Here is a 5,456-nt window from a genome sequence, read left to right as displayed (position 1 = left end):
TTAGGCTTCTGGAGCACTCTAGGGAGCACAGCCCTGTTTGCCATGCAAAAGGAGACAGTGCTCTGAGTGTGGCCAATAGAAACAAGAATTTTAAATGACACAAGTCCAGATCAATATGAGCTTCTTCATGTGATTTAGATGAGAATGCATTCTTATGCAAGTATAATTGTAAAATCTCATGGATTACCTCAAAAGAAAGAGCCTTGATTTGAATTAATGGAAACTAGGGGACATTTACTACTTATCCTGTATTGGGGATTTTATAGGATTTTCAAGAGGTATTTTTATTTCAAAAAACCAGACTGAAAAACATGCTGTAACCTGTTAGATAAAGGAGGCTGCTGCTGGGGGCAAGGTATGGGGGTTTTAGTTTCCAATCCAGTGTTGAGTTTTAAAAATGCTCTCTGGAGTTGGAGATGGGGAGTCTGTTTATATGTGAGTGTTTGTATGTGTTAGGCTAGAAATAGGGTGGAATAGATGGTTAGAAAAACTTCCCTCATTGCTCAACTTACAAGTAATGTGATGTAAGTACATGATTATATGTAGACCCTGGCTAGAGGTTGTATACAGTTAATAGTTGGGTGAGGTCAGTTTATTCATATTTGCACATGACCGAAGGGACTGATTTTTTCATACCCACCACTTATCAGCTCCATTTCTGCACTACATATTTATTAGCAATCTTTCAGTAGGAATGAAAGCATGCTATATTCTGATTTTGTTTTCTCCTTTTGCTAATTCCCCTCACCCCAGCTTTTTCAAACCTTTCCTTTCATATTTTTTAAAATATCTTTTTGGTTGTAGATGGATACAATACTTTTATTTTATTTATTTTTATGTGATACCGAGGATCAAACCCAGTGCCTCATACTTGCTAGGCAATCGCTCTACCACTGAGCTACAACTCTAGCCCTTTCCTTTCATATTTTTAAAGAACATTCTTTTACTGCTATTTCTTATTTTTTCTCTTAGATTTGAGTATTATACTTGTATTTTCTTTACTTTTTAAACTATGAAGTATAGCTTATACAGAGAAGGGCAAAATATATATACTTAAACTATTTTAAAAGTTTAATCATATAAAATGTTATAATATATTAATATAATTATATTTTATACTAATGTATTTGTTAATATGCAAAATAGCTACCTAAATCATTGTGTATGATTTTATTGCTTTTCCTTACTTTGGGCACAGTTTCTTAGGAAACACAATATTTGGAAAGATACACTAGAAATCCTTCTGATTTATAATTCTTTAAGTAATAGAGTTAAAATATCGCATCTGGATTATTTTCTGGAAGCACTTTTTCAGAGATGCTGCATTTTGGAGTGGACATTTAAGAAAAGAATTTTGGGCAATTCCCCTGTATTGTCTGTGTATGGTCATTTGTGTTAGAGGGAGTTTATTGTGACACAGTGGTGAGTTCTTTGGTAGAGACCATCAGGATCTGTTTGATAGCAGTTGCTATTGTGAGCTGAAAGCCTGTGACTTGTCTGGATGTGTTGAGGACATCCTCTTCTCTGGGCTGTGCATATGCTGCCAGGGAGGAACTTCTCTGCTCTTGTCCTCCTCTCTGGCTAATTTATTCATTCTAACTTTAGCTTAAATGTTACTCACCTTGGGAAACCTCTTCTAGGTGGCATAGATTCTAGGTACCACAGTGCTATTCCTGTCAGAGTTCTTACCACACTCCATGTTGTATGATTAATTTTTGCTCTGCTCATGGGAATAAATGAACATTGTCACCTAATCTCAGAAGTTAATGGCTTTCTCCTCAACTTTTTTTTTTTGGGGGGGGGTTGGGGAGGGGTTGTAGTGGGAGTACTAGGCATTGAATCCAAGGGCACTTTAAAACTGAGTTATATCCCCAGGCCTTTTATTTTTTATTTTGAGACAAGGCCTTGCTAAGTTGCTGAGACTAGTATTGAACTTGAAATCCTCTTTGCCTCAGCCTCCTGAATTCCTGGGATTATAGGCATATGCTGCCATGCCTAATTTAAAAAATAATTTTTCAAGTACTAGCTGTAATATCACTAAACAAAACTCACTTTCCACTACCCATAATTGTTTTTTCCTCTGATTTTTGCCAAAAATTTTAAACTTTCAGGAATTAATTTAATAAAGTATTTTTAATTGACTTGGTTATTGTCTTGAACATATCATGGTTTTAAAATCTTCTTTAGGGTTTGCTTGGATAATAAATCTTTAATTAACATTTCTTAATGCCTCTATATTGCTTATTTAGTAAAATAATCTGCTTGTACTTTTCTCAACTCAAAAGAATCAGACACTCAGCATCATTATAATTAATAAACACCATTGTGATTAAAAAGCAGGATAAATAATCTAGCCTGGATGGAAATGTGATCACATGCCCCACTCCACCACTATTCTATTTTCAAAGTTACTTTTTTAATATTTATTAATCAGATATACAAACACACCCCTTGTTCAGTGCAATGAAGCTCATCATGAATAAATAGCATCCTCCTGGCTCACCAGAATTGGCTGTCATGAATTCCACACCCTGAAAATGATAAATTTCTTTTTTTTCTTTGCTTTTTCATGCTTTCCTTTCCATATTTTAAAATAACATGCTTTTACTACTATTTCTTAATTCTTCAATTGTAGGTTAGCTTTTTTACTTTCTATGTTTTGTTTATTTTTTAAATTGTGAAATGCAAATAAAGGGTATGAGATACATATACTCAAATAAAATATATGCAGCACATACATATACATATATACTTGAAATAATTATAAAAGTTCAAGTATGATATAAAATATGTTGTATGATACATTAGCATAATAATGCTTTATACTATTGTGAATATCTATATGTAAAATAATTATATAAATAAATAATGTAATAAGTAATCATTATTACTTACAAGAATACTTCTCCAAGGCCTAAAGATCTTCATGCATCTCTTCCAAGTCCCCACATTCCCTTGTCTCCCAAGAATGGCAATTATCCTTGTTTTCAGGATAATTTCCTTGCTTTCCCTTATTGATTTTTATCAACTATAATTATTCCCATAAAATATAGGTCAATTTTGACACATTTTGAACTTCATATCTGTGGAATCATACTGAAATACAGCAATTCTCAGTGGGAGTGCTTCCTCTCAGGAGGTGTCTGACAATGTCTGGAAACATTTTGATTTCTACAACGTGGGAGGATGCTTTTGGAATCCAGCAGTTAGGGGCCAAAGATGTGGCTAAATATCCTACAATGTACAGGACCTCCCTACAACAAACACTTTTCTGGCCCAAAATGTCAGTAGCTCTGAGGTCTGCTAGTAACCCATAGAAGAACTTGCCACTGTATGAAATACTGTAGAGCATTCCACCAAATTTGGTATCTGTTTTTCTAGCTGAAACAATGTTTCTGTGAACATTTTAGTATCTATGTGCTGGTTGCATCAGCAGTTTGTCTACAAATAGAATTTTTTGGTCTTAGGTGAAGCATACCTTCATCTTCCCTGGATTAGTTCCCAAATATTTTCCAAAATGGGTGTTAGAATATTTACTATGGGAAAAACAGATTTAGTTGTTTTGCCCCATTCCCATACTTCGCCTTCCAATTTATATGCATCATAGTTTTGGTTAAAATAATCTTATTTAGCATAGATATGAAACATATCCAAGTCATATAGCTATGAACATATCCATCTATTTATCTATTTATATATGTGTATGTATGTATATATATTTATATATATATTATACAGCTACATATTCCCACGAATATGATCCAATGTACCAGGCAATGTCTGTTCTGTTTTCTTCTTAGAGATAGACTTCCTCTGCTTTTCTGCTCCTAGCCAGACTGACAGTCTCATAGGCTAAAGAGAACTTTCCCCTGTCATCTTGGGAACTGATTTTGATTCTTTCCTCCACTGGCCTCCCCTGTTTCCTGGATTCCTTAACTTCCTTCCTTGTGTGCTGAAGCACACTTTGGTAGAGTAATTTCACATTCTAATTTCCTCAATTTTGACCTTTGAAAAACTTTTTTATTGTGTTTAAATTTGCTGCCCCAAGCACATTTTAAGGTTTTAAGCAGCTTCTTGATTCTGGAGTGCTTCTTTTGTTCATTCAGCATCTGGTTTTGCTTCTTGTTTCTTATTGCTCTGAGAAAATTAATGAGAGTTTTGTTGATTTTTTTTTCTTTTGCTCCGTCACTTTTTCTGTTTCCTCAATCTCCCCACTTTTTTCACCCCGTTTGTTTCAGCTTCTGTCTTCCATTTCAAAGTTTCCTAAAATGTCTCTTGGCTTTTACCTACTTATTTATCTTTAAAAATATGGCATTAAGGGACAAATTGGAAATTCTATGTATGTGGGTGGAATGGGACAGGGAATAACTCATTTTGGTGAAAATTCCCCTTATCCTCGGTGTTGACATCTGTAGGATTTTTTTCCCCTTGGATTTTTTATGTCCTTGGAACAGAATCTTCATTTTCTTGCCTGGGACATACAAGGCTACTAATCATTGATAGTATGGATCAGAGCTGGAGATCTCACTGTCTATGAGTCAGGTCTTTGCTGATTGCCTGGTTCCAGTAAGGGGCCACATCTCTACCTTCTGCTCTCCTTGCTGTGACCAAGTCCAATCATACATAATGTTATCTGGAAATAAAAAAAAACACCTGTCTTTTTTTTTAGTATATGTTAAACTTTTAATTAAGTCCTTTTATTTTTGACCCCACTTCAGTCTGGTGTGTTCAAAGATGTCTGCTGCATCTGGTTCCTGAGTGCATTCTGGATCATGGAACATGTTAGCCTACCTCACAGGTGGACACCTAGTAGAGGAAAGTGGAAGCCAGAATAGCTGTCCCTTATCTATCTGGTTGTCCTCTTACAGAATTTGGCTAGCATTTCTGCTTGGCTGGTGTCTTCTCTTTCATCCCTGTCCTTGTGAATTTATACCTTTTACTTTTTTCCCTCATTTTAGTGGAGTTATAGCAGGTGAATAAAAAAAATGTTTAATCCACTGTCTTTATAGAAGTTAATTCTTCTCTAGCACTAAGGTGACACACGCATTCATACCACATGTGTACCTCACAATCTGCTCCAGGTAAGGTCCCCATTGTTTGTCTAGTCACCGCCTTCCAACCTCACGTTTCTGTTACCATTGTGCTCAGACTCTCAGCCTACACCTTTGATTTGCTTCTCCTTCCCCCTTGGCTTTAATGACACTGTTCTTCTTTGTTCCTTCTAGTCTCTTCTGAACTCTTCTCTGTCCATTCCTTTTGCATTTGTGATCTATAATATTTTATTCACTATCTCTTCTTTCTTTTTTTCTATTCTGGCTTTTCTTTGAGCCTCTCTCTTGGATTTTGGAATACTTGCATATACATAATACAATATCTTGGGTTTAGGGCCCAAGTTCAAGCAGGAGACCTCATACACATAACTTGAAGATCATTTTATAGTAGCATATATAGTAGTA

The sequence above is a fragment of the Spermophilus citellus genome, assembly GCF_964194105.1.
Source record: "Spermophilus citellus genome assembly, chromosome: 1".
Classification (NCBI taxonomy): Eukaryota; Metazoa; Chordata; class Mammalia; order Rodentia; family Sciuridae; genus Spermophilus; species Spermophilus citellus.
Note: the sequence above shows the minus strand (reverse complement) of the source record.